This window comes from Crinia signifera, chromosome 9 (genome assembly GCF_055691185.1).
Source record: "Crinia signifera chromosome 9, ASM5569118v1, whole genome shotgun sequence".
In the NCBI taxonomy this organism is placed as follows: domain Eukaryota; kingdom Metazoa; phylum Chordata; class Amphibia; order Anura; family Myobatrachidae; genus Crinia; species Crinia signifera.
In genome coordinates, this window is record NC_139225.1 from 59,921,666 (window position 1) to 59,934,856 (window position 13,191).

General features: G+C 46.7%; 1 protein-coding gene across 1 annotated transcript in view; it reads right to left on the reverse strand.

The window, feature by feature from the left end:
- Positions 1 to 10,247, reverse strand: part of LOC146035581 (uncharacterized) — a 113,005-nt gene extending 102,758 nt beyond the window's left edge. Inside the window, exon 1 of the mRNA XM_083159118.1 lies at positions 10,148 to 10,247. The gene's annotated coding sequence lies outside the window, so the exon portion shown is untranslated. The remainder of the gene's footprint in view (positions 1 to 10,147) is intronic.
- Between the last annotated feature and the right edge of the window lie 2,944 nt (positions 10,248 to 13,191).

The following is a 13,191-nucleotide window of genomic DNA, read 5'->3' on the forward strand; positions in this document are numbered from 1 at the left end:
TTTACCAATATACCTAAAATGTGGCTTTTTTTTACAGGCTTTTTATTCTGATGACACTACTTGATCAGTTATTGTATTCATGTGCTTATTATAGCCAGATTACCGGTTACTGTATATTGGGGGTTATTTAGACCTGATCACAAAGCTGCTTGTTTCACTGCAGTTGGGGCAGATGTATTATGTGCAGAGAGAGTTAGATTTGGGTGGAGTGTGATAAAACTAAATTCTAAATGGCAATGTCAAAATAAAGCGGGCAGTATTTACCCTGCACTGAAAAAAATTAACTCACTCACATTTTAACCTTGGCAGAAAACCACCAGCTTGCTCCTGCGATCAGCTATTTCCCTGCCTCTTCTCCCGGCAGAGTCTCCTGATTATCAGCGACCATCTCTGGTCGCTGATGAACAGGAGAGACACTCAGCAATATATTGCTCAGCAACATATCTCCCCCGTGTGTACAGGGCATTAGGGCAGTATTCAATGCCTCTGATTCGCAATTTTTTTCAGCGAATGTGGCAATTCGCCTGTTCTCTTGTGAATTTTCTCACAGAAAAAACAAATTCGCCCTATTCAATGGACACAATTCGCTGCAAATGAAGAGTGAATGTCTGGCGATTTTCAATGTGGTTTTCAGTGGAATTCGCAGAGAGTGTATTCAATGCTGAAGTGTAGAACTGCTTTCTCCAGTGATTTTCGCCAGGATTCTCCATTTTACATTCGTCATCTTTTTTAGGTGAACTGGAATGTGATCTTTGAAAATGAAGCGTTTTTTATTTTTATTTTGGTGTAAAAAAATCTGATTTTTTTTTTCTGTGAAGGGGCATGCTATTTTTATTCATGTGCTTGCAGCACATGGATATATTCATTTTTTTTTTTTTTTACACATTCACCAGCAGGGGGCCGAGCCGGGAGCCGCTCATTAATATTCATACATTCACTGCACACTGGTCCGGATCATTACATATGCACGATCAGGACCAGTGTGTAGCGGCTCCCTAACACAGCCCCCTGCCAGCTCTGGGGGGCTCTCCCTGTGTCCCCGACAGCCCTCCTTCACCTCCACAGTGTCCGGCGCAGGCAGGGAGGCTTTCATCTCCCTGCCTACAGCCGTCCTCCGGCTCCCTGCGGCATTCGCCGGGAGGTTAAAATTCGCCGCCAGGGGCAGCAAGCCCTGAGGCATTGAATAGGGGGTGAGGGAGGGCTGGCAGCGAATGCTGCAGCCCTCCGGTACCCGGCGATTGTGCAGCAAATCCAAAACAGGATTCGCTGCACAAGGGGAATTAAAGTATTGAATACCTGCATTCATGGGCTCTCTCACTCTCCCCCCTGACTGGTCACTACTTTCCAACAACTGTTATTGGAATATTTAGAAGTATTTTTAATGGTCTGCCTACCTCCATTCTTCCCTTCACATGACAATTTCTCTAAGAGTCCATGCTATTTCTGTAGTTTTCATGCATTATGATATGTCGTTGGAAATCTTATGACTCTTTAATTACAACACAATAAACTGACTCCCTTAAATGGGCCCATAAATGCGTGTAAGGGTCCATTAAATGAAAAACATTTTCACTTTACAAAACTTTTGAGAAACTGAAATTAATAAGCGACTCATCGGCAGAGTGGTCTGTGAATCGAACGCTAGATATTGTTGTGAAATCCATGTGAGATCGATCCACAGTGAGTATTTTTTTGATTGTTTGCTTATTCATTGAGGGTTTTTGGGATCTTCTGTACCTGCTGCAGCAGCTCCTGCCCTGCTGTGGTTGGCAAGGGGAGGTGGGTAGTTGGAGACTTGCTCTGGCTACAGCTACAGCAGCAGCTTCTGCCCTGCTGTCGTTGGGAAGGGAAGGTGGATAGTTGGAGACTTGCTGTGCCTGCTGCAGCAGCTTCTGCTCTGCTATGGTTGGGTAGAGTAGGTGTATAGTTGGAGACCTGCTTTAGGTGCTGCAGCAGCTTCTCCCCTGCTGTGGTTGGCAAGGGTAGGTGGATAGTTGGAGACTTGCTCTGGCTGTTGCAGCAGCTTCTGCCCTGCTGTGGTTGGGAAGGGAAGGTGAATAGTTGGAGACTTGCTGTTCCTGCTGCAGCAGCTTTTGCTCTGCTGTGGTTGGGGGGGGGGGGGGGGGGTAGGTAGGTGGATAGTTGGAGACCTGCTCTCGCTGCTGCTGCAACAGCTTTTGCCCTGCTGTGGTTGGAAAGGGTAGGTGGAACAAGAATTGCATAAGCAGAAACTCAATCGGACGGGCCTTAAGTTATTTATAAGTTGGTAAATAAAGAAAAACTATATAATAAAAAGTCTGTGTACATCAAAGGCTCAGTTCAACAAACAATACAAGTCCTCTTGACATTCTGATTGGTGAATTGCTCTTTTCACCCATCAGGGTGCTATACCCACTGTAACTGCAATGCTTTGACAAAGACAAGCATGAGCACATACAGTACCACACATTAGAGTTGCCGCCTTATTAGTCTTGCTTGACAAATTATGATTTAAAATACATTTTTATACTGTCCTCTAATGCAGTGCTTCTCAAACTCTGTCCTCAGGGCCCCACACAATTCACATTTTCCAGGTCACCCGACAGTTGCACTCATTACTGACTGACGCATTTTAAAAGAGTCACAGGTGGAGCTAATTATTTCACTTGATTCTGTGAGGAGACCTGCACTGTGTGGGGTCCCGAGGACCAACTTTGAGACCCTGTGCTTTAGTGGAGAAAGTTACTGTATATTATTTTTTGCAATTGTATTTCAGATAATTGTTACAACTGTATATATAAATGTGATGATTTTACAAATTGCACTCCTATAGGAATGTGGGATATCTCATGAAAACGAATTATTCCTGGGGGCCTGGCAATTATTGTTATCTAGGAAGCTACTGTATATACCATGAGTCAGACTGAAATATTTAATTTATTGCTGATTATTCCCATGGTTGATACGGTCATTAGGTCAACAAGCATTGCGTTGACACCGTTAGGTCGACATAACATTAGGTCGACACAAGTATTAGGTCGTCAGTCAAAAGGTCAACATGGGGTTTTTCACTGTTCTTTGAGCCAACAGGCAATATTTCATGCCCTACCATCCTCTAGGTGGGAGAATAAATAGTGTGCCCAAAGCATGGCAAGCTCAGCGAGCCATGGGAGGGGGTGCGGTGCTACGTTTCATTGTCTATGTCAACTGTGTCGACATTAAGGGCAAAAAAAAGTAAAAAAAATTCCATGTTGACCTTTTGACTGTCGACCTTGCACATGTCGACTTAATGCCACGTCAACGTACACCCATGTTGACCTTTCTGCATGTCAACCTAATGGTGTGGACCTAACTGGATGGAGACTTAAAGATCCATACCCGATTATATTCCTATATGAACTAGAATTAATGATCCTGGTTTTTTAATTGTGTTCCTTTTACAAAACAAAAACATACCTAAAAATTATTTTGAAAACAAGTAATTTACATTACAACTATGGAGCTTAACTTTACTCATATGCAGAGCCAAGCACATATCGATATCTAACACACACATATTATACAGATGTAGCGCTGCTCATCCAGCGCTTGCCAGACCACCCCTACTGGCGAACGGATGCTACATCTGACTGGGACTCGCGAGTGTCCCACACACACTCACGTCCCACTTTCCCATCGGCGGGGGATGGGAACCCTGCCCGTCTCCGCTTCAGGGAGATGGGCAGGGTTTGGGGGAAGCGCGCATAAATAATGTCCACACACATCTTGCTAACACCAAACATTGGAAAATGGAGCGAAATTATTGATAATGGATACATTTGTTAAAATTATTTAACCAATTTGCCTGAAGGACCATTGGCTGTTTTTCAGTGTTTGGGAACAAATGGTCAATTGTAATTTTCTCCCAAACAGCAGTGACTCCTATCTGGAAGGAGGAAGGGGGGCTGCCTGTGGTCCCTACCACCTTGCCCTTGACACCAATTACCCACCACTGGCAGGCATAGGCGAATCTAGAAATATGGTAATGGGTGGTCCCAGGCTCAACCACTATGTGGGACTATTGCGCTGCAAAAAGGGTGTGGTCTTGTGGAAAGGAGGCGTGTTATATCACAAAAAGGGGCGTGGTATTACACATTAGACCACACACCTTAATGCCCATTACACATTTTAGCAAACTCTGTAATACCCATTACACATAAAACCACACGTCGTAATGCCATTTACACACAAGTCCATAATGCCCATTACAAATTGTGCCACACATCATGATGCCCATTAAATACTATATAACAAACCATAATGTTTGACACATATAAGTGTTACTTACCTAATTGCTAGGGGGTTCTTGCTTGATGCCAGGGGCTTCAAGCTCGATGCCAAGGGGGCTTCATGCTCATTGCCAAGTGGTCACTGCCCACTTCTCCTGGGTAGTCAGGGCCAGGTATGTCCTGCTGGTGGTGTGGCCAACTCCCATGTCCCCTTGCTGACTGTGTGCTGCCGCACCTGGCTTATGATGGGCCAGGTGCTGCCAAGTGCCAACAGCAAGTCCCTCCATGCGGGTGCACCCAGAGGTACAGGTCGGATGAGTTGCCTCTTTAATGCCACCCTGCACTGCTCACCTCCGACTGCCGCCGTGCGCTGTCAGCCCGTCCTGTCAGCAGCTCTTCTACTCTGGACCGCGAGTCAATACCTGTGAGGCGATGATTAACTGGGGTCAGGATGTGCTGCGGACACTCTATACTGGGCGCGCAGGCTTTCCTCAGGCTTTGCGCTGACATTAACATCACAGGGCGTGCATAACTGACAACGTGCAGGGGGAACAGGGGCCGCTTACACCAGAGGACGAGAGGCGACAACCAACTTGTTGGATCCGATACGATTTGCCGGCGGTCGGGATCCCGGCGGTCGGAATCCCGACACTGGAATCCTGACCGCCGAAATCCCGACAAGGGGGGGGGGACATGGATCACCCCCCCTTGCGGGCTCGCTGCGCTCGCCACGCAGCGGGCTCGGCACGCTATTTTATTCTCCCTCTATGGGTGTCGTGGACACCCACGGAGGGAGAAAGTTTCGGGATTTCGGCGGTCGGGATTCCAGTGTCGGGATTCCGACCGCCGGGATCCCGACCGCCGGCAAATTAACTGCATCCCAACTTGTTGACTGCACTGAAGCTGCTACAGCCTACTGCCGCTCTGGGAGACAGCCGGCATATACAGCCAGGCAGCACACAGCTCTCTGCCCGGCTGTCTTTACTTTAAATTGTGTGCGGCTGGCGGTCTAATAGGTGGTCCTGTGCACCCCCGGAACCACCCCCTAGATACGCCTATGCTGGCAGAGTCCCAGCTTCTATAGTATGCAGTGTTACTGACAGTTGCCTGGGCAGTAGGGGTAATGGTATGGCGCATAGACAATCAGATTCTATGGGCTACATCAACTGCAGCCTATTTAAGCCGGCTAGGGATGACAATAAAGCAGGTGTTGACTTCTTAGAGGAAGCCAACTCTTTTCCTATTGCAGCCTGGTCTGGCAGTCCCTGATGGAGGAAACACCTCTCAATGGGACTGCCTGTCATGCATGTGACTGGCAGGTAGTGCTTCCTATAGGAAGGTCCTGCCATTCACCACCTTTGTGTTGAAAAATTCCCAGACAGTGGCCTGCCCCATGAAATGCTCTTTGCCACAGGGAATGAAATGCTCTTCTTTCACAGTGTTGACCGCCTGGCAGCGAGCTCTGGTCAGCCCGGTTGTGTCAGAGCAGGTCCACGGGACGGCGGCTACTACAACTTTTGTGCCATCTTGCGTGCCAATCGGACTTTGCGGTCCGGCAGCCATTCAGGAGCCACCACTCTTGATTGGCTGCCAGACCATGAGCTCTGATTGGCTCGCGAGCCAGTAAAAGATTTGAAATAGCTGTGGACCTGCTCTGAATACAGCAGGGCTTTCTACCACTCTCTCCCTGCCTCTCACAAAATCCAGACTGATTTATGACATTGCATAGTCCAGGACCACCACTCTTCTGGACTCCGGTCTTAATTATTGGACTGTCTGGGGTAATCATATATGGGTGGTAACCCTACATATTGACATGAGCTAAGGTGGCAGATTTTACTGGGGGAGCATCAGACCTGCAGCCCATAGCTAAAATCTGCCACTGCTCCCATACATTAGCTGATTTTTTTTCTGACCAGACACATTAAACAGATAAATCTTTAGATGTGTGAACCCTGTTTAACAAAAAGCAAGCCTGCAGTCTGCTGTTAAAGGATTTCAGAGAAATTGCTTCTGATGGTGAACTAGTCACTCGTGTGATAGGACAGGGGGTGGAACGTTGTGGTCTCTGGAGGAGTTACAGCCTGTTTGCAAAAGACCTGCTGTGATCTGTTAAATGACCTATGACTTGCAACAAAACTGCTGACATTCTGTAAGAAACAACTGTGGAAAAATAAACTTGCAGCATTTACCCTATGTATAAAATGTATATGATCCTGGTCACTGTTGCTGGCCAGGTATGGGTCACAGGGTCCACACGACTAATGTCTACAGGGTTGGAAGGTTTGACACAAACATTAGGATGACAATCGGAAGGTCAACAGTCAAAAGTTGACATGCACATTTTGACACTGCTGCCCCTCTGCCTGCAGGGAATAGACGCTGTGCACATCGTCTACTCACCGCTGCCCAGCGGGTGGCAGTGGGAACTCCCACTGCCCCCCGCGCGGGACACTGCTGGCCCTGGATGGGAGGCAGGTACGTCCCCCAAAAAATGGGACGTTACCGCAGATAAGTGGGACAGTTGGAGGTATGCAGTAATAAACGTGCTAGCGGACTTTGGGCTGTTTTTTATGTAATATATTAGCAGTAATATGACCTGGCTATGAATACTGGTGTTTGGTTTACTTTGGAGGAGATGTGTTTTTTTAATGGAAAACACTTAGTTTGGCCTGTAAATGCATTGCTAAACACGTTCGTGGTTCTGGCTTCTGCTTACTAAGGAATTCCCCCTTTTGGATCAGCTAAGATCTACAATAGAAGTAAAAAATATTTATACTCCGAAAAGTACTGCCATCTTGTACAAATGACCCAGCATCTACCACCTAATGCCCACCCAGGCTAAGTTAGGTACCTGATTTCACTAAGTCAGTACTGAATAAAGGCACCACATGCATATTCTATTTGTACACATTGGTGGGGGCTCAGATCAGCACAGCAAAATAAAGTACTTAAAATGGAGTGCTACTATTTATTAAATAAATTTACCTGTAAGATGGAATTCGTCTGACAGTTACTTCTAACTATCTCTCTTTTGTGAATGATGAATCTATAGCTGTGTACACATGGGCATAAATCGCTGGCAATATGGTCGTCGAGCGTCCATATTGCCAGCGATTGGAGTTTGCACCGGCGATAAATCACTGGGTGCGCTCTCCCATTTTCAGCCCCCTAATGGTCACTGGTCGGAGGAGCATGCTCCTCTGACCAGACACTTCCACTGCCTTCTTTCCCGGCAGTGTGTCATTTTCATCAGCAACCATCTCTGGTCGCTAATGAAAACGGGACATTAAGCAATATAATTGCTGAGCGATATATTGCTAGCATCGTACACAGCTTAAGGCAGGGGTGGGAAACCTCAGGCCCGGGGGCCGTATGCAGCCCCCGTAGCTGGTCTGAGTGGCCCACCCACCTGTCTGGTGGCTTTTCCGGGAGTCAAGTACAGGGGAATTCTCGTGAGAGGTCGTTCGTTCTTGCAAGATTCCTCTTAATCAACAGCAGCCGGAGACTGTCAGCCCTGTTCAGCGGCAGCTGTCGGAGCGTGGGGTGGCTGCAGCAGGACAATTTGTAAGAGAATTTTTTACATATGGCCCCCGAAGGATTTTTTCCCCCATGCAAACGGCCCTTGGCACAAAAACGGTTCCCAACCCCTGGCTTAAGGTTTTAATTTTTTACTTTATGGGCTCTCTATTTTAAATGCATCCGGGCCTCAAAGCCTTTATCCAGCTCTGAAACAAATGCCAAAGAGAGGGGATATCCATGCTTCTAAGAAAAACTGACACCCAAAAAAACTCATGTCAAACTTTTCATGTGTCGTCCATTTTCATGCCAACATTTTCCAGAACTCAACCGCAGAGGAAGTTGTGCAGCTCAGATGTCTACAAAGATCAGTGTTTGTCAATCACCAATAATATAAACCAATGTGCAAAGAGAATATTGTAAACACCAATAAGCGCTACTTCCAAAGCAAAGTGAAACCATATATTTAGAATGGGATATAATACATAACTTTAGGCAGTGTTGATTGCCCCTTCTTGCATCACAATCATGAATATTCCTCTCCTCAACTCTGAAAGAAATAATCTCCAAGAACCCCCAAAAAGTTTGAGTTTTTTTCATGGAGAAAGAATAACAATTGGTGCAGTAGGTTCGAAGGAGAGGGAGGAAGTTTTTATTAAATGATATGCACTCACAGACATGCGATGTGTCAACGCATATAAAAAAACTCCAAATGGCATAAACAGCTGGGCTTTTCCACAAGATATATCCCTTTAATCCAATATTGATGCCTCTGTAATCAAATCGATCTCTCCGACATCCAAAACCGATGTTTTTTTATTGGGATGCGGTGGAGATCAAAGAAAATTGGTGCAACACTTCTTAAAAGTATAACAGGTAGTTATTGTTAAAAATACACTCACAAAAGGAGACTTGATAAAAAAGCAGAACACACAAAATCCACCAGGCAAATGCTTCTGGGCTATTCCAGTATAGGATCTCTCACCCACGATGGTAACCAGGGGAGGCAGGTGGAATCCAATATCCAAATACAGGAGAGGCTGGGCAGCAAGTCCGTGGTAGACAGGTCACACACTTTACCACATATTGACCTTGTGTATGTCAATGATTATTTTACTGTAGACCTAATGAACCAAAACTTGTCGTTTGTGCTGCCCAGTGAGTATTAACAGTTTGATATTTCAAGCTATGGAAAGCCATCCACCCCCTGAGAAAATTGCTAAAACAGGTGAAAAACACTCAGGGGGGAATTTACTAAGATGGGAGTTCTATTTCAGATGTGATGTTGCTATGGGCAACCAATCAGATATGATCTATTATCTTCTAGAAGGTGCTGAATAAATAAGAAGTAGACTCTGATTGGTTGCCTATAGCAACCTCCAATGTGAAATAGAACTTCCATCTTAGTAAATTTCCCCCTCAGTGTGTATGCAATCAGCGATTTTCAGCCCAGCAATTTCATACCCTCCAACATGGCCCATTCCATTAGGAACAAAATGCTCTGTTTCTGGCCTACTTACCAGTGGCAGTTGCAGAGGTGAGGCTGCAGCACAGTCCAATATTCAAAAAGAGGAGCCACACCTAATGCCACTCCAAACATCACTGTCCTGGACTCACTGGCAGTTGATGTGACCTCCCCTCTTTGAATTTTGGACTGTGCTGGAGTCCAACCTCTGTAACTGCCACTGGCAGGGAAGTCCAGGAACAGAGCATTTTGTACCTAATGGAATGGGTCATGTTGGAGGGTATGCAATTTTCCCCACCGCTGTGCATACATGCTGGGCAAAGTCACCCTGTGTGTAACACCTTTAATGGACCAGAAGTGATGATTAGAAGTTGATGCTTGCCCTGAAATCTCTGTTTTCTTACACATTGTAATCTCTCTTTGGGCCAGATGAGCTTTTTTTTTTAAGCTAATAAGCTTCAAAAGTGATAAAATGGAGAGTGATAAACAGCCAGCCAATTAGTTCCTACCTGTCAAGTCACAGACGGTGTTTGAAAAATGTCAGGCAGGAGCTGATTAGCTGGTTGTTTACCACTCTCCATTTTATCACTTTTGAAGCTTAGGACATCTGGCCCATGGTGCGCTCCAGATCAAGGGTGTAACTACCATAGGTGCAAGGGGTGCAGCTGTTATGAGGCCCAGAGCTGAAGGGGGCCCATCTTTACGGTTTACGTAATGTTTTACACACATTGAACACCATCAGTTGCTAAATAGGGGGCCCTTAAAAACCTTTGCTATGGGGTCTACGATTATCTAGTTATGTCCCTGCTCCAGATACTGGCCACATGATTTTGGAACCCTCTTTACTTCATCTATAAAGGCTGTTAACAAGTGTATCATTTATAAACAGTAAATTGCACAGAGGTGAATGTTTTACCTGGAAAACTTCTGTCAGGACAGCATCCAACACTTGCCTGTGTGATTCTGCAATCAGCTACCTCATGCATCAGCCGTGGTCACTGCCTGGACACTCCCTGTTGATTTCTTTGTAACTTCTAGTTCTTATAGCTGCTTTTTCATTATAACCCTTAAGCTTACTGTTGTGTTTTTTTTCCTCCATATGTATCACACTTGCTTTTTGCCTCTTAAGGTGCCCATACATACACGTTACAATTATTGTATACAATATTGCATCTCATCACATCTCGGTTTTGCGATGAGGTGAGATCTAGTACAAAAAAATATGTGCAGCAAAACCGAGATGTGATATTGCATACAATATTGTATACAATAATTGTAACGTGTATGGGCACCTTTATACCTTCTTACACATGTACTCCTTTTTATGTATTCATATTCAATGTTAAGTAAAAAAATATATATATATATATATTTATATACTGCATATGTAAAAGGCGGTTAAAAAGATGGTGCATTTGCACACCTATTGAATTATCAGATATGCACAGATGTTTTACATTGTGTTTAATGCATAGGCTTACCATACTATCCCTTCAAGCCCGGACTGGCTACATGCCTGCATTTTAACCTTGCTTTAATCACTGAATGGTTAAGACATACCTCCCAACATGCTCCTCTCCAGGAGGGACACTTTGCTCTGTTTCTGGACTTCCCTCTTAATGTATGATTGCTGTCACCTGTTTTAAACAGGTAAATGGATAAGAAAGGTGCTTCCACACAGGTAATAGCAATCGTACCTTAAGAGAGAAGTCCAGAAACAGAGCAATGTGTCCCCCCTGGAGAGGGTCATGTTGGGAGGTATGGTTTAGGGTTAATAGTATCCATATAGCAAATCTAAATCCCATAGAAGCCTATAATTGTATACCATAATTTACTTTAACAAAGGTATTCAAATGTCTACAGCTGCTGTAGAACTACATTTCCCAGATTGCCATTAGAGCATGCTAAAGGCGCCCATAGACGGTCCGTTCCCGGACCGTCCGTTTTGTACTATGCGATGCACGCTCCCGCGCATCACATAGTACGGTACAAAAAGTATGTGCTGCACATACTTTTTGTACTAGCTATACATCGCATCGGATGGCATTGCATGCACACCGCATGCACTAGGCATGCGATCCGATGCGATGCATGCTAATTAAGACCCAAACGGGTCCGTTTAACGGACCGTGTATGGGCCCCTTAACACTGTGTGTTAGAATGTGTAGTCCGTCCGTCCGTCCGTCCGCCCCCCACCCCCACCTGGCTGGATTATTCACACTATAACTGGGAAAGTGGTAGTGGGGGATCCCCATGTTATTGTTTAACACAGCGCCAACCATAGTTGCCTAGCATTCTGCAGGAGACTCCCTGAAATAGCAGCAATCTCCCTCTCTTCCTCATTAGTCTTGAAATCTCCATCATTTCACATATCCCACATTACACTGTTACATTTTTATGAAAAAAAGAAATGAGAGATACTGTAAATACATTTACACTGAACAGGGCCGGCGCCACCACTAGGCAAATCTAGGCATTTGCCTAGGTCGCCGGCCACTGGAGGGCAGTATTTCGCCCCCCTCGCCGCCCGGGTACCTGTCCTGCGGCGCTGTGCGTATATAAAGCTGGCGGCAGCGTGGGGTCCCTGCAGTCAATAAGAAATAACGAGCGCTATCCGGCTATGCGGAAGCGCTTCTGTTTTGGAAACACTGGCCGTACGCTGATTGGATGAGATTCAGCCAATCAGCGTGTGCCGTGCGGCCAGTGTTTCCAAAACAGAAGTGCTTCCGCATAGCCCGGCGGATAGCGCTCGTTATTTCTTATTGACTGCAGGGAACCCCTGCTGCCACCGCCGCCAGCTTTACAGCGCCGCAGGACAGGTACCCAGGGCGGCAGACACCGGGGCGCCCCCACCCCGACTCGCCTGGGGCGCTCTGGTGCCTTGCACCGGCCCTGACACTGAATCATCAGCACCATATCCCAACACTTTAGCAAGTATAGTAGCTCTTACTAACTGCTTTGGGGCTCTTCTACATTTATATATAAGTCATTTTAAAAGATTAATTTCAGACGTAGCAGTACACACCAACGATTCTAGGTGCCACGTGCACAATCTCTCCATATATGGAATAGACACGCCCCTTGGGTGGAGCATGACACAATGGGGCGCTGTGCAAAATTCTATCACCACCTATAATCTCCCTGAAACTAGTTTTCAAAAGTAGGCAAGTATGGAGCCAACCTGTGCTGAGTTCCCTAGTAAAACATCTGAGCTTTTATTAACATTCTTTCAGTGGTCGAAGTGGGCCGGTATGCAACGGTATGGCATACCGGCTCTTTTCAACCACTGATCCGGAAGTGCTATTTTTTTCATTGTTCAGCCTTCAGAGGCAGCCCCGTGCAGCAGGAGGGGCTACTCTGATAGGCACTGTGGTCCAGCCTCTGCTCCCGCAGCTTGCATACCTCAGCTCAGCTGCTTCTCCTTCCACACGCTGCTGGATCCCCCGCTGGGTGTCCCTGAAGTGGCTCTCCACGCTCCTCCCGGTCACTGCTCAGTCCCCTGCCCTCCTCATGGCCGCCGCTGGGTCCCCCGCCAGGTGTCCATCAGACGTCCAACATCCTCCTCCAGATCACCGCTGGGTCCTCCAGGCCTCCGCTGGGGGTACTTCAGGCATCCGCCGCCCTCCTCCTGGTCACCGCTGAGTCCCCTGCCCTCCTCATGGCCGCCGCTGGGTCCCCCGCTGGGTGTCCATCAGATGTCCGCCACCCTCCTCTAGGTCACCGCTGGGTCCTCCAGGCCTCCGCTGGGGGTACTTCAGGCATCCACCACCCTCCTTCTGGTCAACGCTGGGTCCCCCGCCGGGTGGATGAGTAATCTTCCTGCTGCTGCATCTCTGCAAGTAAGTGATGGTGCCTGCCTACACTGCCATGTGACTCATTGACTCTCTCTGCTCTCTCCTTGCATACGGCGCTTGCCCTGTGCTGTCTATCTATGGGGGGGGAGGTATGGGGCCTGCCCTG